General features: G+C 46.3%; 1 protein-coding gene across 2 annotated transcripts in view; it reads right to left on the bottom strand.

The window, feature by feature from the left end:
• PLXNB1 (plexin B1) overlaps positions 1–24,636 on the bottom strand; it is a 175,959-nt gene that overhangs the window by 73,522 nt on the left and 77,801 nt on the right. For both annotated transcript variants that reach the window (XM_018557973.1, XM_018557974.1), the window contains exon 2: positions 23,317–23,373. The gene's annotated coding sequence lies outside the window, so the exon portion shown is untranslated. The remainder of the gene's footprint in view (positions 1–23,316; positions 23,374–24,636) is intronic.

The following is a 24,636-nucleotide window of genomic DNA, read 5'->3' as shown; positions in this document are numbered from 1 at the left end:
AATGGATAGATAGATAGATAGATAGATAGATAGATAGATAGATAGATAGATAGACAGATTTTAAACACAGGGGATTTCTTGAAAAAACCCGGTCAGATGGCTTCCTTTCAGACTTGTCTCAATCTCGGTTCCCCCGGGGTTAATTTATGATAAATGTGATGAATTTTTTTCTCCCCCGCGGTGATCTCAGTCTCAGGGAGGAGAATGGATCTTGAGGATAGTCTGCATCTCATCAGCGTCCTGCGGGAGACACACAGCCCTCATTAGAACAGACAGGGTAGCAGGCTCTTGCGCTGCCTCTAATGACCTGGAAGACTCTCACTGGGTGAATCCCACTCTAATAGCAGCAATATACTAATCACATACTGGAGGGCCTAGAGGACAATGAGCAACAAAATACATCAAACGTGTTTCCAAACTCCGTCCGAAACTGGTATTTCAGTGATGATCGGTCCCGGTCTAGCCAAGAAAAGGGGAGTCACGTCATGTCATGGTACATACAAGAGGCCATAACATACAAAGGATCCTGTAGTAGCAATGGTTACATTTACAGCATTCTCTAGAATTGTTACATTGTATCTCTTGTTACTGAGATGTATCTATTTCCTCTGATCCTCAGCGCCATCTAGTGGCCATAATGTGGTATTTTCCAGATTCACTACTGCCCATAATATGTGAGCAACATTCAACCAAAAGAGAACATTTGATTTTGCCCCATTCTCACAACCGCTGGTTAAATCGCACAGAACGAATGTACCTGCAGTCTCGCTGCTCTAACAGTTATGTAAATCGTTTTTTATGAATAGATCCAAAAATGTATGTAAACCCTGACCATGAACTTCTCTTATTTAGTCCCTTTTGGTGTGAAAAATATACGTCTGAAAGTGTTTTATAATATATGTTTAATAAATGTAAAAAAAATACCTGTTTATTTTGCCAAAAATCGTGTGAGCTGATAACTTCCTGTGCTCTCTGCCTGTGCTGACTGTTATTAATTGCAATGTTTTCTGAGGACTACAGAACCACTCCCATCTATGTTATGTTATTGACAGTAGAGGAGTGGAATTCCGTAGTCCTTTTTGTTTCTGTTTTGTGCATACCAAAATTTATAATAAAGTTAATGTAAACCCAGCCACTAAAATCTCTTATAATCCTTACAGAAGAACAGAGGGGCAGTTGGGGCCGCTGGAGCATGCATGCAGTCAGTGGGAGGGGATGCTGGTGGAGAGTGATGTCGCCACCCTCGCCAGCATCCTGCCTAGCTCCTGACAACCAATGACGTCACTCATTGCCAGGAGCTGGGCAGTACACAGGCCAGAGCGTCCCAGGATGCTAAGAGCTGGTCAGGGAGATGTGTATGGCCCTTACATACCTCCATGCCGGGCTAATAGCAGCCTGGGACACACTGACACGACAGGGGTGACAGGCACATCGCAAACATTGCGGCCATACCGCTCTGCCTGCCGCCCCCCCCACCTGATCCTAAGAGATGCCGTTTGCGGCAACAGCACCACACGGCAAAAAAGGTGCGCGCACCACTTTTTGGCAGTGGACCATAACAAGTTATATGTGTTGGTGCAATACGGTGCATTCACTTGAACTGCACCCCATCACAGGTAATATGCGTTGCCATATGTTACAGCGAAGCGCTTTAAAATGAATGTTCACTGTTGCTCATGTTTAATAGTTCCAGTCCAGAATAGACACAGAAGAGAACTCGGCTTCTTAATAATCCCCAATTATAGAGGAATGTCAGAAAATACTTATGAGATACTCGTGTCTCATTGTGCACCATAAACATACTGTAATTACCGTCTGCCAATAAAGCTTCTGCCGTATGGCGCTGGGCTGGGTGGGACCCCACCTGGAGCCGCTTCTCTGCCAAAATAAAGAAAAAAAGAAGCTTCTGGCAAAAAGTGTGGCTCAAGTGAGTGCAAACAAAGATATTTCCTGTCTGGCATCTCGATAGTTTATCTATTTTATAAAAATAAAGAAAATATAAAACAGAAGGATTCTTGGGCTCATGCACACGGGTGCTTTGGGGCATACAAAAAAATGTGGGCTGCCCATAGACATGAATAGCTGTGTGTGGGTATAGGCTGCTACTTATATGAACTTGCATACAGCCCTATTCTGCATGGCCCCTGCGGAGCAGCATTTCAGCTTTTCTCAACCCCAGGACCACAGCACGTTATTGCCGGGGTCCACAGCCCAGGGAAGCAGCGCAAAATTTGCGACTAGTGGCAGTGGCGTCACAAGGGGGTGCGGCCCGCACCCGGGTGACACCATTAGAGGGGTGACACCAAAATGACTGACAGTCATTTTGCTGTACCTCCTCTAAAAAGTCAGGCACTCGGTCATGGGCCGAGAGCCCGACATTGTCAGGAGAGAGGAGGGGATCTGGCGGCATACCACATCCCGCCGGGTGAACGTCCCCTCCTCTCTCTGCCGACGTCCATCACCAAGATGGGTTCCGGCAGGCGTCATTATGACGTCATCTCGCACGCACGTGGTGACATCACACGCATGCACAATGACATCACGATGGGGTGTCACCCAGTCTTCGCTCCTCGGGACGCCCCTGACTAGTGGTGTATACCTGCATACAGGCAGGGCTCTTGAGAGGAGTACTGAAGGCTTTTGAGATGAGTACTGAGACAAGGTGCTGTGATGTTTTCAGGAAGCTATGTACAGCCCCCTGCTGGCCCCTCCCACCAGCAATGATCAGTCTGCATTGCATAGAGAAGCATAGGGACCAAGTGTTGACATCATCAGGTCTAAAATAAGGGATGTAATGAAAATGGAAAGGTATTTATTTTTTTAATGTTTTTAGCATGTTGATGAGGGCGGGAAAAGAGGAACCGGGGAAGGTAAGCAAATTAAGCTTTAGCTTTAGAGCTTGTTCACACCAAATGCGGACCAGATCTGCATGAGTTTCTGCACGCGCAGTGCAGTGTGTTTTGCCGCATTTTGTGCTGCGTTCCGTGCCGGGTTTTTTTTTAGCCTATAATGGGCTTTCAGTGCGTTCCAGGGCATTTGCATGTATTTTTGATGTGTTTGCATGCGTTCCAGAGCAGGAAAAAAAGGGCTTGCTGCAGTTTTTACATGCTCTGGAACTGAACGCTACGGTGTGAACTAGAGCCCGAAATACCATTGGAATACATTGGATGCAGTTTTGATCCGTTCTGTAACTGCTCTGCTCTGCATTGAGAACCCGCTTGGTGTGAACTAGCCCTAAGGTAGATGTGAACATTATAGTCAGTGGTTAGGTTCTGGATAACTTATTTTTTGTGTGTGATAATTATGTTTTAGGGTGTTAAAGTTCTTTGTTAGGGTTTGAGCAACAATGGCGTCCAACTACCTAATGCATTCGATAAAAAAGTGCCGTGTTCCTGCATAAATCTGTGTAAGAGGAGAGAGATGGGGAAGATTAGCACCAGCCTGTCCTGTTAAAGCGTCCACATCAAATTGATGAGGAACCGCAGAGGGAGAGATGGCCCAGAACACAATAATAGGCCACTCTGCCTTTAATAGAGTCATCACAATTATCTGTGCTGGATGTAGTCTGCAGGAGGCCTCTGGGAACGCTGTAACTTGTAACTAATCCCCTGTTTTCATTCCTCCGAGGATATCCTCTATTCATCTCTTTCATTATTCATAGAGATGGATTTGCACACTGGCTGTGTCTTTAAAAGAAAAAAGTGCACATTTCAAGTTCATCAAAAAACAGATTCTCTGCTAAGAGCCGACCAATGCTCAGACTAATATTGGTGGATTTATAGGAAATCTTCATTTTAAAGGGATCCGTCATCTGAGAAATTATTTGGTCTGAAAAAACAGTAGCAGATTGGCGGACATTGGCAGCTGGCTTCAATCATCCAAGTCGGGGGTCTGCAAACTTTTCGGTATGAAGACCACATTGTACATTTTACAAATATTCACGGGTCGAGAAATCATTTGCTTTCTAAATGAATGAAAACATTTTTTTTACATGAATGAATAAATCCCCCCCAAATCCAGGAGTGCCCAGCAGAGCCCCCCTTTACATCCAGAAATGCTCAGCAAAGTCCCCCCCTTACACTCAAGAGTGCCCATCAGAGTCCTCCCTTAAATCCAGAAGTGCCCTTTAGAGTCCCTCCTTACCTGCAGGAGTGTCATTCAGAGCCCCCTTATATCCAGATTTGCTCAGCAGAGTCCTCCCCCTTACATCCAGAAGTGCCAATTACAGTCCCACTTACAGCACAGAGTTCCCAGCATTGTCCCCGCTTATATTCATGTGTGCTCATCAGAGTCCCCCCCTTACATTCATGTGTGAGCAGCATTGTGCCCTCTTTCAGGCAGGAGTTCCCATAGAAGTCCCCTCTTACATCCAGGAGTGCCTATCAGAGACCCTCCTTACATTCATTTGTGACCTGCAGAGTCCCCTCTTTCAGGCAGGAGTGCCCATCAGAGTCTCCCCTTACATTCATGTGTGACCCGCAGAGTCCTCTCTATCAGGAAGGGGTGCCCATCAGAGTCCCCCTTTACATTTAGGAGTGCCCACCGAAGCCCCCCCTTACATCCAGGAGTGCCCATCAGAATCCCCCTTTACATTCAGGAATGCCCACCAAAGCACCCCCCCTTACATCCAGGAGTGCCCATCAGAGTACCCCTTTACATCCAGGAGGGCCCATCAGAGTCCCCCTTACATCCAGGAGTATTTAGCCATTAAAGTTAGAACAACGCAGCGCATGGAGAGGTGGGAAATGGGTTGTGGTACAAAGATGTTTAATTTAAATGATACATCTTGCAAGGGCACTGAACGTGTAAGCTTTGTGGTGCACCACAAAAAAATAAATGTTTCAGGTCCTTTGCAGTGTAGTGCATTGGCTGCACACCCAAAATAATTAGGCTGCCTTTCCACAACACACATTTGCAGACTACGGCTCATTAACGGCTGTATGCTAATGCAGCACAATGCAGCGGACCTCAATAAGTCCTAAATACATTGGGCATCTAATGGGAACATAACCAGACACGCTCGATGTATTCTGCAGGGATCTGTGTCAACCAACCTAACAAAGTAAATCATTTCTTCCTGCGCTGGATTTGCTGGATATTGGAAAATAATTAAATCAATGTATCCTTGTTTATCTATGATTTTCTCTGATTCCCAGCGAGACCTGAAAGACTCAATCCCACTCACTCCTCGCTGCTCACAATAGCTGCGCTGTGAATGAGGATTTAAGAATAAGATCTGCTAAATGGGTGGTTCAGTAAATGGCGCAGCGCGGGTGGGGAATGTTTGGTGAATGTGGTCAAGTCTGGCCACAAAAAAAATAAAAAATATATATTTTAAAATATTTCCATTATATGTAGACTCCGGGAACAATTCACAACTACCCTAGTAGTAGGGATCTAACCATGCACTGCAAGGGTTAAATGTTTTTGCCTGTGGAACCACTTTCCTTATCCCTCGCTCCGTCCATGCTTCCTCCTCTGCGTCCAAAGATGCCCTTGAAGCCGCTTCTCTTTGGCACTCCATTGCGCTCTGAAGTCATCAGCAGTTCAGCATTGTGAGGATGCCGAGGGAGGAGAGAGGTTAGTGACGGCTGCCAGGGCCCGAAGTATTAAGACAAGTAAAACTGCTTTTTAATAGCACCCTGGACAAAAATGAGCCCCACTGCAAGGGTAGTTTTCCATTTTCTCCAAAGTTCGGCTTTAAATCTCAGTCCAATTTTAGTTTTTTTGGGTTTGTTTGCTGTCTGTGTCTCTTTGGAGAGATTTCCCTTCACATCCTGTTCTGCAGACACACCAGAAAGTGAGAGGAAATCTCCTCCTAGACAGTTCCTCCTTTCGCACTCTTTCTGTTTCAGTGACAACCATAAAATATTTGATTTTGTATCGCTTTATGCTTGGTAACAGCAAGGATCAATCGCCAGGATTGTCTGTGCTGGTCTAGCTCCTTGGTCTCTCCTTTAACCTGCCTACATTGCCTTTTGTGTAGCTGTGGGGGTGGGAAGAAGAACACTATGAGTATGACTATACTTGAATAACAGCTCTGAGTCTGCTGACATCATATCCAAGATGGCGGCACCCGACAGAAGTCGCTGGACTTTCGGATGTCTACGCTAGGTAGGTCCTACGGGTAAATAAAATATGTTAAGTGCTTAAATAATGAGGGCCATCCCTACCTTTTTCAAAGCCTTAGGCGGCCAGGAGAAGGGGGCCAGGCGTTTACCCAGGAAGGGGGCGATGGGCAGCTGATCTGGGTCTAGGTAAATAACATGCATAAAATAAGTTGACTGATGACAGGGTCCCTTTAAAGTTGAACTCCAGGCACAACTATAACAATTAAACATGTTGTAAAAGTAGCAGTGACATCATCAATGTGCTGTATATATCCTGTGCAAAGGGCAGAGCTGTAGGAGGGACCCATCAGGCCCCAAGCACTACAGAAAACTAGAGGAGGGGGCCGAGAAAAGACCAGTCACCCTGCATAAGGAGCGAGAGCAGCAATGAGCGGTCTTTATTACAGGAGGGGGCGGAGACAAGACCAGTCATGTGATGGCATTGGCGTGCATTTATTTATGTTATATTAAGGAGAATGTAATAGTAGGAGACTTTAGGGCATGGGTAGGCAACCTTGACACTCCAGCTGTGGTGGAACTACAAGTCCCATGAGGCATTGCAAGACTCTGACAGCTACAGACCTGAATCTCAGAGCAGAAGCTTTATGGGCTTTGTATTTTTTACCACAGCTGGAGTGCCAAGGTTGCCTATCCATGCTATAGGGGTTCATTTCCAAAAAAAGGCCGTTCATATGCCACTAGTGCCCCTAGATGGCGATAATGAGCAAAGGAAATTCATATACTCATTAGCGCCATCTAGGGGCCATCTAGTGTTGTGGGAAACTTTTTGAAATGAACCCCTATATGTGTCCCCAGGTACTGCTGTTACATTCCCAATAATAAAGTAGCACAGGCGACTAAAAGCACAACCCCCAGCTGACAGCTCGGCCCCCTTCTCCTGGCCGCCTCAGGTGACAAAAAATAAAGGGGTGGCCCTGATAGGATTTTATATGTACTTACCATAGTTTATTTGCCTGTAAAAGCCTCCCTTGTATAGACATTTAAAAGCCCTGAGACTGCTGCTTTGTGCCGCCATCTTGGATGTGATGTCAGCAGCCCCAGCAGACTCTGAGCTGTGACTCAAGTCACATACTATAGTATTCCGCTTTACTCCTCCCCAGGCAGATACATAAAAGGCCATTTAGGCAGGTGAGAGGAGGGGCAGAGGAGCTGGGTCAACATAGACAGCAATTAGACACAATTAGCCACCACCATCTTTGTTCGGGCATCATCCAGGGTCACCATCTACTTCCTGGGCTGAGATATCGGCTCAGAGATGATGCAATCATGTAAATTCTGGTGCCCGTGCAGTTCTTTGCTGTGTTCACAGATACATAACTCTCCAGCGCAGAATCAGTATACAGAATCTCTTCTCCAGTCTGCCCCCAGAGACCCAATTAGGAGCATCACCATGCTTCGCGCAGAGCTAGCCAATCACAGCCACAGGTCAAAGACATCTCTAGCCTTCTAGTGAACGTCATGTGTCACTGCTCAGGGAGGGAGCGGTTAGGAAAAGAGATGTGGCCTTAGCTGTCGACTTTTAAAAAAAGTCAAGATTTACATATCAGCAACACAGCTATTGGACCAGCTTAGCTTGCACGTTTTGGGGAAAAGAATGAGTGCATTTGAGACATTGAATGGAGCGGATTATAAAGCTCGGGGAATGAAAACGTTCACTTTAAGCTGACATAAGACCACTTATCACTCATACACACTTATGTCTAAAAGCAAATATTGATTTGCACACAATAAAATAAACACACAATAAAACTTAGCATTAAGTGAACCCCGCCCGGCGTATACAGCTTCCCCCGCGCCAATGGCTGCGTCCCTCGCTCGGATGTTGCCTCTCCTGAAAAATCATAAAACAGGAAACTGCACGGAACATCACATATACATATGGACCGCAAATCGCTTTTAAGAATAAATACGGGCATCTGGTATCCATCATCAGAGCCGCCAGAGGATGCCAGCGTTTATGACACCGCGGCCAGCTGTACCCGGTCCCAAGAACACTCTGCTTCTCTAAGAGCTTCGCTCCTCATCACAGACAGCGTCGCAGGAAAATCACGGCAAGTCGACTTTGATCTGCGCTCTTTATAAGAGCAATCACCTTGGCAGCGTTTTCCCCCGGAGATTCATGTGACTTGTTTGCCAGAAGTGCATGACAATAACAGAATAAAAAGATTTTCTTCTTTTTTTGAGGTGATTTCACATACGGAAAGGAAACTGATGATTTTTTTTTTATCCCCAAAAACTCTCCTGTGTTAAAGGGGCACACAAATGTTTGCTTGGGAGCGCAGCCTATCTGATACGTAGCCTTAAAGGAGAACTATGGGGTTAAGGCTTTTCCCCATAGTTCTCCTTAGGGTAACGGGAGGACACAAACTAGCGTCCTCCTGTCACCTTAGGCTCAGTATACCTTTCTCCAGCCCCATAACATAAAATCCATACCTCCATATGGGCCTAGGGCTGGAGAAACAGTCTGCAGGAGCCTGAGCATTGCATCTGCTGTCCACTGATCATGGTTACAATGCTTTGCATGGCAAAGGGACCCATAGATGTCAATAGAGACCAACTGCAGTGATGTCACCACACTTGTTGCCCATTGATACCATCCTCCAGCAGCATAACCTATAGGCCGTACCTCCATACTGACCTAGGGCTGGAAGAATAGTCTGCAGGAGCCTGAGCATTGCACCTGCTGTCCACTGATCACGATTGCAATGCTTTGCATAGCAAAGGAACCCATAGATCTCATTGGAGACAAGTTGTAGTGATGTCACCACACTTGTTGTCCATTAATAACTTCCTCTAGGTCCGGAAACTATAGTCCGTACCTCCATACGAACCTGGGGATGGAAGAACAGTCTGCAGAAGCCTGAGCATTGCACCTGCCATCCACTGATCACGACTGCAATGCTTTTCATAGCAAAGGGACCCATAGATCTCAATAGAGACGAGCTGTAGTGATTTTACGCACTTGTTGCCCATTGATAACTTCATCAAGGTCCATAACCGGTAGTCCGTACCTCCATATGGACCTGTGGTTGGAAGGACAGTCTGCAAGAGCCTGAGCACTGCACCTGCCATCCACTGAGCATGGTTGAAATGCATCGCAAGCTCCAATGCAAAAAAATATTAAATGCAAATTTTTTTCTTCTGGCGATATGGAAGCGTTTTTTTATTCTTTGCAAAAAGTGAAACATGCCTTTAAGGTAAACTAAGCGAACTTTATGATGGGCGGCATTAGCAGTTCACCTGTTGCTTAATATTGCTAATGGATGTTGTACCCCGTCCCTCTCTTGGGTCAACACTGACAGTTTATGTTGCACCTTTCCTGGTCATGATAATTAAAAAGAAAAAACATCCGAGCAAAGACCTCTTTAGATCATCCCTAGCTATAAATAAAATCTAGGCGCATATAAAACGAGACCAATTAGGTCTTTATCTAGGAAGTGCTATTGTCGGAGAGTTTTTGTTTTTTGGTTGGCATTCCGCGAGGCCAGTCGAGCTGAGACTGAGCGAGATTGACAGTAAATCAGCGGGCCTCGGCAGTTTTGTCTTCTAAACAGGACGTGAGACAAATACCTAAGCGCTGGAAGGAATTCGCCGCCGGATTTGTCCCGAGGGGCGATGCAAAAAAAGGAAAGCGCTGACTTAGACAAATGGACGGAGTGACGGACAAAGAGACAAGACCCTAGCAACAACTTCTGATCGACCATCCTCACTGTAATGAATGGCGCTATTGACGTTCTTTGGAGGGTTCGGCCGCGGCATCTTTCACAGGTGCTCGAGGACGCTCGCTTATTCCCCCAGCAATCGGCCAGCGCGACCATCATTCATATCTGTCACGCCAATTACCAAGATAAAATGAAATGCCTCGATCATTTGTTATGCTGTCTATGGCTGGGTCGTTCCGTGCACAGGGGAGGCTACTGAGCCATTCATTTTAATATCGCAGTAACTGTTATGTGTGAGAATTGGGGGGACGAGTGCGAAGCAGAAGGGAAAAAAAAAAGACCTTCAGCCGGCTGATTCCATTCTTGTGAGGAACTTAAAGCTGAACGCCTATGAAATAAGTATAGAAAAAGTTAAAATACGTTACTGTTTTACCTTTCTAGGGATCAGAGATCACTGTTCAGCCAGTCTACCGGTTTTTCGGTATCGAGTACCGATATTTTGCTTTCGGTACTCGCCGATACCGAGAACCGATACCAATGCTTCCACTGGCATGGAGCTGGCTACCCGGGCAATCAGGAAGCCGGGCGGCATGTAATAACATGCTGCCCGGCTTCCTGATACCACGGCTTTCCGGCTCCATGTTGATTGACCGGCTCGATTGTGTTTGGTCGGGAAACGGGCTTCCCAGCCAATCAGCATCGAACCAGCTTCCTGGCCAATTAGGAAGCCAGGAGGCGGGTCATTACTCACCACCTGGCTTCCTGGTTGCCCAGGAAGCCGGCTCCATGTTCCCCTATGGCACTGCCGGTCAGAGGAAATTTTCCTCTCACCAGAAGTTTCGGTATGGGGGAAGGTATCGGAGCATTTGGGCGAATACGAGTACACACCCGAATACTCTGTATCGGCACTCGGTAATAATAATGATATAAATATTAATAATGCCCCCCATGTATAACACGCCCCCAACTTTTCTTACCCAAAATTCTGAAATCAATATTTTAAATGATATAATGCATCACACTTACCTCTGAGTCAATCACTTTATGCTCCGACATTACCGCTCCGGGCACTGGGCTGACGTCAGGCACAAAAGATTTATGATCGGATTACAGAGACAAGATAACCGTTTTCCTCCAATCATAAATCTTTTGTACCTGACGTCAGCTGTTGCTGGGAAGAGCGAATTGCAGAGACAAGATAACAGTTTTCCTCCCCTCTCCCCAGCAACAGCGGACGTCAGGTACAAAAGATTTATGATTGGAGGAAACCTGTTATCTTGTCTCTGCAATCTGAAGTTTCACTCGTGAGGGTACGGTAGTTTGCAGTGGTATCGTCACTTTCGGCAGTTTCGCAACCACGGTTCTCCTCTTGGCCCCTGTGTATAAGACGCCCCTCTATTTTTATGAAAAATGAGCGTCTTATACACGGAAAAATACGGTAATATATTACAAAACAATTTGCATAGTAACTTACATATGATATAAGAAGTTTTCCTTTAAACTGTAAGTATTGGGCATATCAGGATCTATGGAACAGTCTACAGTCCAGCAATTATTCTTATTTTTATAGCAGTGGTAATATAAATTAGAGACTGCGTGCACTATAAAGGCAAGGGCACACCGTGAAATTTCTCAGTGGCCCTCTGAGGTTTTGCTAGCCATTCCATTCGCAGGTAACATCGGTACCAGCGGCCTTCCCCCAGATAGCAGCCAGTGCCCTCAGTGCCAGGAAGAATAGGATCCTGGCAGAGATGGTTTCCAGTCATTCCCCTTGAGCTATTGACGCATTTTGCTGGCAGACATTCCTTGTCCTTCAATTCCATTTCAGCAACCCCAAACTTTCCACCTCTTAAGAGCTGTTAATCAGCATTAATTCACTTTTTTTCCCTTTTTTTTTCCATCTGGTGTCTGCCTGTTTTATCGGAAACCCAGACGAGTTACAATGCATTAAAGTGGACCGAGCGTCAGAAAGTTTTTCGTATTGAGTTATGTGTAAGTTTAACAGAGATATGTATTACATCTAATGGAGATCACAGTACTGCCCCCTGACCATGCCTTCAACTGCTTTTCTCTCCAGAAGTACGGAACCATCTTTTTTCAGGCATTATCCAGGGTCACCATCTACTTCCTGGACTAAGATGCCAACTCGGAGATGATACAGTCATGGAAATCCTGGGGCCTGAATTGCTGTTCAACTGCCAGTGTGGACTTAACCGAGGAATGCTCTTAGTACTTTTATAGGACTTTTATTGGACTGGCAGGACAGTACGCACAAGCCAAATTCTCTTTAATGCAATAGTGCTCAGCTGTCAGCCCCGAGGACACGTGTGGCACTCTAGCACCTCATTGGCGGTACTCCTGGCTTTGAATATTTTAATTTATGAACTCAGATTAGTTAACATTTCATCTGTCAAAACACTATGATCAGAAAAAGCCTTATTGCAATGCCTACAGATACCTGGAGAGTATCTTCTGCTCCAGGGACCTTCAAAGCTATACAATATATAAAATCTATGGGCAGCACTTCTCTCTTGCAGTCCGGGGGGTCCCTGGTTCGAATCCTGGTCAGATCATTATCTGCATGGCGTTTGCATGTTTTCCCTGTGCTTGCATGGATTTCCTCCCACATTCCAAAGACATGCTGGAAGGTTAATTGGCTCCTGTCTAAATTGGCCCTGTATGTGTGTGCATGTGAGATAGGGACCTTAGATTGAAAGCTCCTTGAGGGTAGGGACTGATGTGCATGTGCAGTATGTAAAGCACTGCGTGTATTGTCGGCACTATATAAATATCTATAATGAATAAATAAATCTTAATTTCTGCCGAGATGGTCAAGGGAAGCTTCTTATATCCCACAACGTCCTACTGCTTGCTACATGATAAGTGGACTTGCCCTTTAACTGTCAGTCAGCTCTTTACTTTTCCAAACAGCCCGTAGCGCACTGCCAATCCCAGGGAAACGTGGCAGTGAGGACGATCAAAAACACTGAGCTGCCATTTTCCTGGCTGTAATCACTAACAGAGGGCACCTTCCACATAAAACGTAAACCGTTAGCTGCAATAACAGCCACCCATAAATATTGAGACTGCAGGCACTTTAGCTCGCAGAGACGGTAATTCCTCTCATCTCTCTGCTTGTTAAGATGTCTCATTAGGGAATAGCTGTCTGATGTTTAAACATAAGATTACAAGCCGCTGTGAACAAAATCTCTTTGAAAAGATCTGGCAGCGCCGGGACTTCGGCCTACAAAATAGCCCACCCTTTCCCTGCTGGACCTGAAGTGCTTACACCGACAACCAGGACTTGGATGATCGGGGTAAAAGCTCCACTGCTGTGGTTTAGGGCAGATCCTGCTCAACCTTTGGTTATAAACCATCAGGGCACCATTGCTGAGATCCATGGCACATCCCAGTCAACCTTTGATTAAAAACCGACAGGGCTCCACTAGAGGTCCATGGCACATCCTGGTCAACCCTTGGTTATAAACCATCAGGGCACCACTACTGAGGTCCATGGCAGATCCTGCTCAACCTTTGGTTTTAAACCATCAGGGCTCCACTACTGAGATCCATGGCACATCCTGGACAACCTTTGGTTAGAAACCGTCAGGACACCACTGCTGAGGACCATGGCAGATCCTTGCCAACCTTTGGTTATAAACCATCAGGGCTCCACTACTGGGGTCCATGGCACATCCTGGTCAACCCTATGCTAACTAAGCCAAGAGGTCCTGAAGACCATTAAGAGAATGACAAGCAGTTGAACTTGAGACGGGTCCACGAAACACGTGTCAAGCCAAGGACACCATGAAGATCTTTTGGATCGCAGAAGCTGCCTACCAGCCAGATCAGCCATATTCATATCGCCCAGCTACTGTTGGATATGAAGCACCAAGACAATCCCCACCCGGGTCCAGCTCCTTCTTTCCACACTTCCAAATACTGGGACAGGAAGACACAGAGAGTAATAAAAGCCTGACAAATATCTAATGTACATACACCTTAAGACAGGGGTAGGTAACCTCAGCACTCCAGCTGTTGTGCAACTACAAGTCCCATGAGTCATTGCAAGATTCTGACAGCCACAGGCATGGCTCCCAGAAGCAGAGGCAGGATGGGATTTGCAGCTCACCACAGCTGGAGGGCTGAGGATACCTACCCCTTTTCTTCTTCAGCTGAATGACATAAAATCACTTGATCCCCCCGTCCACACTAAAGAGAATGCAGTAAATATTTAAAAAACGATTTGGGAGGGGCCAGAAGGAAACAACCAAATTATGTACGTGAAAAGGGCTTGATGGGCCACAGGTGTTGCTGTTTCCTATTTACAGAAATTCGCTCTGATCTGAGCTGCGGCACTCTAGCAGACACCTAGGGGGACAACTAAACAGGTGATATAACCACTCGATGGCAGGCACCTCGTTTGCGGCCCTCTGTAATTAAAGTGCCAAGAAGGTGATTGCCATCGAGTAGCTCAATCGATCTGCAGCAAGAGATTAAAACTGCCTGAATAGCTCAGTGCATACAGCTGTTCTCACTGCGAGGGAACCGGGACTGAGACAAATGGGTGCTGCTGACCTATTTCTATAAACTCTAGCTGCAGCCAGGCTGATACTCCAGCTTCATCCCTTACTAAATCTCTAACCCAGGAGTAGCCAACCTTGAGACTCCAGCTGTTGTGGAACTACAAGTCTCATGAGGCATTGCAAGATTCAGACAGCCACAGGTATGACTCCCAGAGGCAGTAGCATGATGGGATTTATAGTGTCACCACAGCTGGATGGCCGAGGTTGCTTAGCAGTGCAATAAGCATACAGATGTGTGGTTCTGACTTCTGTTAGACAATCTCAGCACTCCTGTTGTGGTGAAACTTTGGCAGTCATGCCTGTGGCTGCCAGAGTCTTGCAATGCCTCGTGGGACTTGTAGTTTTACAACAGCTGAAGCGCCGAGGTTGCCTACCCCCTGATTTATACTGTAAGGGACACAGTAGCGCCATCGCCCCGCCCCCCGTCTGCTAATTGGACAGTGATGGAGCAGCAACACACTGATAAGTCAGCTCTGTTCACTTTGCTCCCTGCTCCGGTCAGCATGTTTATTTATTACAGGTATTTATATAGCGCCGAAAACGTACACAGCGCTTTATATAGTTGCACATTCAAATCAGTCCCTGCCCTCATGTAGCTTACAATCTAAGGTCCCTATCTCACATGCACACGGGGCCAATTTAGACAGGAACCAATTAACCTTCCAGTATGTCTTTGGAGTGTGTAAGGAAACCGGAGTACCCGGAGGAAACTCACGCAAGCACAGGAAGAACATGCAAACTCCTTGCAGATAGTGTCCTGACCGGGATTCGAACCGGGGACCTTGCCTTGCTAATCACTATACCACTGCAAAGCCAAACAGCTAATTGGCTCCTAGCACTGCCCCTCCCTCTCCCAATCTGGGGATGACAGGAGGCTGATGCCAATACAAGTACATATACTTATACTAGTTGCATGTAAGAAAACATGTTTGGTAATTTTGGAAAATGGTGTTCGCAGGTTGACTTCAGTTCTTGAACGGGACCAGCTAAGATGCCGGGAGATTCCGGAGCTCTTTCACTTTAAGGTGGCTGGAAACTCAGGAACGGCCATTATTTCTCTTTCTCTGGAGCTGAATAGGCCGCTGTTAAGATGTAATCCTCTCTCTTGTGTGGATGTCAAAGGTTCTGGAGTCTGCAAAGCAACCAGGCATGAAGGCTTCTCCATTGAAAGCCTCCGTTTCCCCGGGTGCTGGAATGTGACAAGGAAAGCTGCGAGGACGAGGTGCAAAGAGCTAGCGGGATCCCAGCTGAGCGGCTCACTTGTGTCCTATCGGGGAAGAGATAGCGGAAGGGGAGATGAGTCCTGTGTCAGGGGGTCCCAGTGAAATGATAGGGCAACAGCGGATATGACAGGGCCTCTTAAAGGGAAATTATGAACTTCCAGAGTTTGTTTTTTACCCTTTTTTAGAAAGTTTTTTTTACAGTCATGTGAATGTCATCAGCCTAAAGCTGAACGCCGGCAAATTGTAAAATACAAATCATTATTATTATTATTATCATTATTATTAATACAAGCAGTGTGAGCATTTGAATTTGACATGGTATCAGCCTCTTGCAGTCCATGGACAGCAAAGCTCAGACTGAGGGAGTGAGAAGCAGCACAAGGAGACAGTGCGTTGTGCTGCAGTGCTTATGCAAACATGCTTATGGGGGAGAGAGCAGAGTGACAGAGTGGCAAACTCTTCAGTCTGCTGCCTCTCCTATCATTGTCTATTCACCAGCTGAGGCCTGTCAGTGTTACATAACTGCAGCAGAGAAAAATCAGGTCTTGCAGCATTGTATTTCTGAACAGCTCCAACTCTCTCAGCTCGGCTTCCCTGAACTTCCTGCCCAGTACAAGATCACAAGGGACAGAACAGTCTCCAGGAGCCGTCCATCTACTAGCTTGGAGAAGGGAGGAGGGAAGTGGTTTGCCTTGTGGAGACACACACAGCTTACTAGCACACACAAGGGTGGCTCCGTAGGACCTTGCAAGGGAAAGGAGCCGCACTAAAATAGGATATCAGGGCCAGTGCTCAGAGGACCAGCTGATTCTACAGGAAGCTAAAATGTTTAAACATTAAAGGAGAACTACGAGCTGATTTCCACTCATCCTCATAGTTAGAGCCGACGTATGACAATTAAACTGTCAAAGGTCAGCTCTATTGAACGTGAAGTGAGCGAACACATACCGTTGGCTCGCTCACTTTCCAATCACCTCCCTGCAGAGAACGGTGACTGTCAGTCACGGCTCTCTGCAGGGAGATGATCGGGAAGTGAGCGAGCGACTGTATGTTGTCCAGTGCTAGAGGATCCAAGAGGGGACGGGGAAGGAGGCGGGCACAGCTGGCTCTGCCTCTGGAAAGGCAGAGCCAGCTGTCAATCAGCCAGCTGGGTGGATCTCAACAGTATTGTCGGGATCTGTCCCGGCTGGGCGCTCTCAGTATATAGCGATCTATAACTCACTATATACTGAGCTTTGGGTCACGGGAGGAGGTTAGTATATGTCCTCCCGTGACCCCTAAGAGAACTATGGCATTAAAAGGTTACCCCATAGCAGGGTCATCCCAAGGCTGGGTGACACCTGGAGCGGAGACCGGGTGACACTCTGCCGTGACGTCATTGCGCATCTTATTGATGCCTGCCAGCGGCCATCTTGGTGATGGACGCCGGCAGAGAGAGAAGGAGACGTTCACCCGGCGGAATGAGGTATGCCGCCGCGTCCCCTCCTCTCTCCTGACACTGTCGGGCTCTCAGTCCGTGACCGAGTGCACGACTTTTCATAGGGGGTGACACCAAAATGACTGTCAGTGATTTTGGTGTCACCCCTCCAATGGAGGCACCCGGGTGCGGGCCGCACCCCCCTTGTGACGCCACTGCCCCATAGTTCTCTTTTAAAGAGCAGCCCCCATTGTAAGTGAATTATTCAGCATTTGAAATAGATAAAAACCCTTTTGACTTTATTATCACTTTAATGTTTTCATTGCCAACGATGTACAGTCTGTAATTATATATGAACAAGGGGCAGCCGTATATATGTATTACATATGCAGGTTCTGTGCAGGTTCATATCCAGGTTCTGCAGGTCTCTTAAATATATTATTATATTCATTTTTATATGTTTGTTTATTAACCTAAGCTTAGTAATATGAATGTGAAAAAATGGCTTAAAGTGTATCTAAACGCCCCCAAAAAAGTAATATACTACAGCTTACCAGTACGTAAAGGTTAATTCCACCTTTCATACAATGTTCCATGTTACACCCATATTTAGGGCTCATTCACATGGGCCAACTGTTTTCATTGCCAACGATGTACAGTCTGTAATTATATATGAACAAGGGGCAGCCGTATATATGCATTACATATGCAGGTTCTGCTTCCTGCTTAGCGGTCCTGCACATAAGGACAGTTTAAAAACAAATAACACTGAGTGGAGGTTTTCTGTAATAAAGTCTCAAGTACCTTCCCACAGGATACAATCTAACGAGATTTGTAACACACATGAAGAAAAGATATATGGGAGAACAGTGAAGGTCTGCCTCTCAGTCTGATAGTATAATGAAGATTCAGCGGGGAAATGCTTGTAAAATCAACAGTACCAGCGCACATTGGAACTTTAGCCCTCCCAGGAGGACACAAATGCTGAACCAGCAGAGACTTTCAGACAAATGGTTGTCACATTACATGAACTTCAGAGACCGCCCGTGACACCGACACTCAAGGAAAGGGAGCAGGGAGGAGGGGGAAACCTCATATGAAATTTAAACTTCCAACGTCAACAGGAGACATTCACTAATTAATTCTTAAATATATTATTATATTCATTTTTATAGCTTTGTTTATTAAAGGAGAACTATGAGGTGAGAGCTTTTCACTCACCTCATTTTTCTAGCCGACCTGTGACAATGAGACTGTCACAGGTCGGCTCAGTAGATCGGGAGGTGAGAGAACACATACCGGCATTCGCTCACCTCTCGATCCTGTCACGGCTCTCTGCCGTGACAGGGGAGGGGCTGGATTCCCCCCTCCCCCATTCGATCCGCCAGCGCTGACTGGCGTAACGGACGGGGGAGGGTACAGTTGGTTCTGCCTCTAGATAGGCAGAGCCAGCTGTCACTCACGCAGCTGGGCGGATCTCGACATCGAGCCTAGGGTGATGGGAGGACGCTAGTTTGTGTCCTCCCGTTACCCTAAGGAGAACTATGGGGAAAAGCCCTGACCCCATAGTTCTCCTTTAACCTAAGCTTAGTAATATGAATGTGAAAAAATGGCTTAAAGTGTATCTAAACGCCCCCAAAAAAGTAATATACTACAGCTTACCAGTACGTAAAGGTTAATTCCACCTTTCATACAATGTTCCATGTTACACCCATATTTAGGGCTCATTCACATGGGCGTGCACGTTCGTGCATCGTGCACTCCTGTGCAAACACCCAATCCTATACACACAATTACACTCAATTAGAAGCGTACTTGAACCTGCATATCCATGCAGGTCCAGGTGCCCGCACTTGGACGCACACTGTCTGCATTCAAGTGCGGGCACCCGCAGCACCCCTGATGAACAAGTCCAGGCGTGCATGTAACCGTGTGTAATTGCATGGAGCCGCATCCTTACATAGGGAGGTACAGGCTGCTGCTCGCTATTACACGTAGTACCTGTCACTCCCAGGATTGGGACTTTGCACGGGCATGCATGCCCATGTGAATGAGCCCTTAGGGTGCCTGCCCTTAGGAGGAGGCAGAGACAAGACCAGTCCCCCTGCCCAAGGAGAGAAAGAAGCATTGACTGGTCTTTATTATAGGAGGGGGCGTAGACAAGACCAGTCACCCCGCTCAAGGAGAGAGAGCAGCAGGGAGCGGTCTTCATTACAGAAAGCTCCAAGTGTCACACTGGTAAACTGCACAGATCAGGAAGAAATACACAAAGCTCACCGAGATTCAAGGAAGAATACACATGGCTCTTGTATGAGGGCAACATTTGCTCATACCATAGTTTTAAGAAGGAATAAAAATACTTGTTGATCCTGCCAAAATACCAGTCAGCTCCTAACTTCCTGTATGAGCTGGCAACACAGTGCCTTTGCTGTACTGAAATCCTGGCCTCTACTCATCTGCTGGACTACAGCAGGCCTCCCCATCCTCTCATCTTCAGAACATGTAGTTTTTGTCGGGATTTGGTCTTAAAGGAGAACTATGAGGTGAGTGCTTTTCACTCACCTCAGTTCTAGCCAACCTGTGACAATGAGACTGTCACTGGTCGGCTCAGTAGATCGGGAAGTGAGCGAACACATACCGGCGTTCGCTCACTTCTCGATCTTGTCACGGCACAGAGCCGTGACAGGGGAGGGGCTGGATTCCCCTCTCCCCGCTCCGATCCTCCAGCGCTGACTGGCGGATCGGACGGGGAGGGGGCAGATACAGCTGCCTCTGCCTCTAGATAGGCAGAGCCAGCTGTCACTCACGCAGCTGGTCGGATCCAGACATAATTGTCGGGATCCATTTCAGCTGCGGCGTCTCAGTATACCGCGAGCTTTAGCTCGCGGTATACTGAGCTTAGGGTGACGGGAGGACGCTAGTTTGTGTCCTCCCGTTACCCTTAGGAGAAGTATGGGCAAAAGCCCTGACCCCATAGTTCTCCTTAAAGATAACCTCTGCCCATGTATACTGTATTTTCATTGTATGCTTTTAAAGGTTTATATTTTTTGCAGCTATATTTTCCGGTACCATTTTTGACACTTGTTTGGAGTGAACCCCGCCAGTGTCAGGGCACCCCACAGATTACGACACCTGCCTCTCACAATATACAGCAGCAAGAAGAGTGAAGAACACGCATTCGCACATGGAATATGAAACTCCTACTGAATGAAATAATTAGGGTTTTATCACTTCACAGGAAGAACTAAAAAGTATTATCTCCAAGGTTTTATTTAAAACAGAAGCACATTGAGCCGAGAAGAAAGCCATCCCGCCGCCGCCACCGCGATGGGATCCAGAATGGATATGAACGCCGTGTTCTAAATGGAGCAAAATTGCTGTCGGAAATCTACAGAGGAGACGCGGCTCAGAGCAGTTGTTCCTTGTTCTACAGAAGGTATTGTAAGAGAGAACATCAGAGCATAAAAACACCAAATAACTTGAGTGCTCATAAAGGCTTTCACAGGGATACATACAATAAAATATCCAAACCTGGCTCTGACGAAATCCTTTTACATCAATGCTACTCGTCAGCTAACAAGAATTTAGAGAATAGAGCTTTGGACTGACGGTGCGGGATGAGTTTTAAAGTGCGTGTCCATATTTCAGAAAATACAACCTGTGGAGTCCCAACACTATTCCCCCCCCTCCACCCGACCTACTATTCTGATTAAATAATAATGACCGGGTCTGCTCCTCGCCACTATTTTTGAAATTGTTAACATTATTTCGAAAATTCTGTAAATTCTGTTGCCTTAAAGCAGGGGTGCCCACAATTGTTTGTGTTCAGATCTACTTTTTGAATGATGAGCTCAATGAGATCTAAAAATAAAAAACAAAACTCCTACTTCACTCTCTCTTGGCTGTCTCTTCTCACTCTCTCCCCTGGCTGTCTCTCCTCGCTCTCTCATTTGGCTGTCTTTCCTCACTCTCTCTCCTGGCTGTCTCTCCTCGCTCTCCCTCCTGGCTGTCTCTCCTCGCTCTCCCTCCTGGCTGTCTCTTCTCTTTCTCTCTCCTGACTGTCCCTCCGTCATCTCCCCTGGCTGTCTCTCCTCTCTCTCTCCTGGCTGTCCCTCCTTGCTCTCTCCCCTGGTTGTCTCTCTTTTCTCTTTCCTTGCTCTCTCCTGGCTCTCTCTTCTCACTTTCTCTCCAGGCTGTCTCTCCTCGCTCTCCCTCCTGGCTGTCTCTCCTCTCTCTCTCCTGACTGTCCCTCCGTCATCTCCCCTGGCTGTCTCTCCTCTCTCTCTCCTGGCTGTCTCTCCTTGCTCTCTCCCCTGGTTGTCTCTCCTCTCTCTTTCATTGCTCTCTCTTCTCTCTCCCCTGGCTGTCTCTCCTCACTCTCTCCCCTGACTGTCTCTCCTCCCTCTCCCCTGGCTGTCTCTCCCTCCTGGATATCTCTCCTCTCTCTTTCTCTCTCTCCTGACTGTCCCTCCTCCATCTCCTCTGGCTGTCCCTCCTCCCTCTCCACTGGCTGTCCCTCCTTCCTCTCCCCTGGCTGTCCCTCCTCTCTCTCCTGGCTGTTCCTCCTCCCTCTCTCTTTTGGCTGTCCCTCCTCTCTCTCTCTGCTTGATTGTCTCTCCTTGCTCTCTCTCCTAGGTGTCTCTCCTCGCTCTCTCTCCTGGCCATCTCTCTTCTCTCTCTCTTTCCTGGCTGTCTCTCCTGGGACGCCCCTCCCTATCTGCAGCATCTGACACATTCTGCCACACTAGCACCACAGGACAGAGCTTGGGACAGCAAGCTTGTGATCGTAATTGACCAGTGTTAGCTTTGCGAACGGCTGAACAAACGTGTCATATAATGCAGCTTACCCGTCCTCAGATGTGGTGGCTGCATTAGTTTTCTTTTTTCATGAACTTCTCCTTTATATTCACCTGGTGATCCTGCTGGTAATACACTATGGGCTCATTCACACAGCCGGGCAAATCCTTACAGCATGCATGCCCGTGCAAATCCTTACGCCAGTTCTCCTGGAAGGGACACGTCTTGCGTGTGATTGCGTGCCTATGGCAGGACGTGGCTGCACACTGCTACACGTCGACCCGAACCTGCACCAGTTGTTCCAGCACCCGAGCTAGGGGGATACCGGTATGTGTGCGATAGAGACACATCTATGACGATCTATAAATCATTTGCAGAGCAATTCATCCTGCAAAACTCTGTGAACGTTCATTCTTTGTGAATGGAAGCAACAACAAACCTTTGTGATATAGTTTACTTTCAGGTCGAATGTATTATTTGGAAAATACCTTGTTATGACCACTAGATGGAGCTGAGGAGCATAGGAAATAGGTATTTATTTCCAATGCTCCTCAGCTCCATCTAGTGGTCATAATGTGATATTGTCATAATATCACATTCGACTTAGAAAAAAGCATCATATACTTGCTGTAACCAATCTGATACTAACATGCACGGTCACAGTGAAGGTGCTGGGAGCTAAAGTTACTAAATTCATTTGACAAACTGGTAAACCACTGTTGCAAAAGCACCACCATGTCATATAAGAATTGCCACCCCCTGCCCATTACTGGCAAGGAAACTTCAAAGACAATTGCCAAATGGTGCTGGGACTTCAGGTATTTATTGCTTAGGAGATAAGGAGATATGAAATTTCAATGATCTCGTTGGCTCCAGCAAGGCTGCTCACATACACCAAGAATACCTTCAAATGGGTACCAAAGGAGTGACTCAGAGCATTTGAATATACTAGGAGCAGCCACCTAAAAGATACAGAGTCCAAAAGCACTTTGTAGTCACTTGAGAATAAATTAAAGCCTTCCAGCTGGAAGGAGCACAGTCAGCTAGGTACAAGTTGCTAAGAAGAAGAAACTAATGTTTCAGATGCGGGTTGACTCGGTGAGCCAAAGGTGTCCACCTTGAGATGGCCCAACACAACTGTTCATAGAAGAGAACCAGGCAGGTTAGAAGACTATCCAAATATTATTGTCCTTCCTTGTTCCAGATAATCCAAATCTTTCCTGTAATTGAAGCAATCACAGTGCTAATTTTTAGGGGAGAAGCTGCATCTTCAGGATTTGAGGGATGGTCAGATATTGCATGAGTGCCCAACTGTTCTCATACATTAGAAACACATAGCTGTCCAGGTTTATATAGGAGGCTAATGTATTACATGAGGAGCTCTCTCTGACCCGGAGGCAGCATCAGTATCACTGCTAGTACATTGAACATGAAAAAAGGTCCTGATAATGGAACTCAGATGATAAAAGACAACGCACACTAATAACCAAACGCACTTACCATTTGTCCTTGATAAAGTGCCTGAGATCCGGTCTTCCTAGTATGTACCGTGCTAAGCTGAAAGACAAAAGGATCAATCTTAGTACATGAAAAAGTGCTACGGACATAAAGTGACAATTAAACTGAACAAAACGGCAAATCACATTTCTAAAGGGTTCAATAAAACATGAAAACCATAGCAGCAAATACATCTCCATGACTCCCAACTTTCAGAAGTGTAGTCCTTTTGTAAGTCAAACCTTAAAGCTGTACTATCACACCAATACTAGTTCCAATATTAAAACTCCTCTTTGTATTCACAGAAAATTGGGGGAGGGGTTACAAAGTGCCCTATTTAAGGGATTATATTAAAACAGTTTTTTTTCCCCTCAAAATAACTTTTGTTTAAATCTCTAAACCTGATTCATTCCATGTAAAGCTCATGCCGCTCACTAGACCAGCTGAGAGAGGTCCGGATGACACACGTGGTAGACATGTGCGACCTGTTTATTTCCAAAACAAAATTGGTACCAATTTTCCGAAAATTTGGACACATCCAAATTTCCGGATCCCAATGCATCTGAATGTGTCCAAAACCGAATTTCTGTTTACGAAATTTTGGATCCCGCCCGAATTTCGTTTAAAAACTAATTTGGATCGGACACGTGACTTTTCAGGCCAATCAGATGTGTTTTAGAATAGAATACTAATTTTATATACATAATACTAAAGCTGAGGCTCCAAGACCCGCATGGAGTCCAAATTTCCGAATAGCATTTGGGCGCTCCCAAATGCTATTTGGGTCTGGAAGCCTCAGCTTTAGTATTATATATGTATATGGCTGTCAGACCCATATTGCTTTCTGGAGCTCCCAAATGGTATTTGGAGATTTGGACTCCCGAATACCATTCGGGTCTAGGAGCTTCAGCTTTAGTATTATGTATGTATATGGCTCCCAGACCCAAATTGCTTTCTGGAGCTGCTGAATGCTATTCAGAAATTTGGACTCCCGAATGCCATTCGGGTCTGGGAGCTTCAGCTTTACTATTAATATCTGTATATGGTTTTCTGTGGTAGTCGCAAGGAATATTCGTAAACTCATCCGCAATTAATGAAAATTCGGATTTTGTCCGAATACGAAACCCCCAAACCGAATTGAATTTCGTATCCAAATGCCGAATAACGAAAAATCTGAACCGAATCGAATTTTTCCGCAGCTTACATGTCTAACACGTGGTACAATATATAGTAATAGTGCCGGAAAATACATAATACCGTAGTAAGCGTACCATAAGACTATTTCTTGCAAACCTAAACCTCTTAGGAACCCTATAGCAGAAC

Source organism: Nanorana parkeri, unplaced genomic scaffold, assembly GCF_000935625.1.
Source record: "Nanorana parkeri isolate BGI_ZX_2015 unplaced genomic scaffold, ASM93562v1 scaffold314, whole genome shotgun sequence".
NCBI classification, from domain to species: domain Eukaryota; kingdom Metazoa; phylum Chordata; class Amphibia; order Anura; family Dicroglossidae; genus Nanorana; species Nanorana parkeri.
This window is presented reverse-complemented; position numbering and strand designations above follow the sequence as displayed.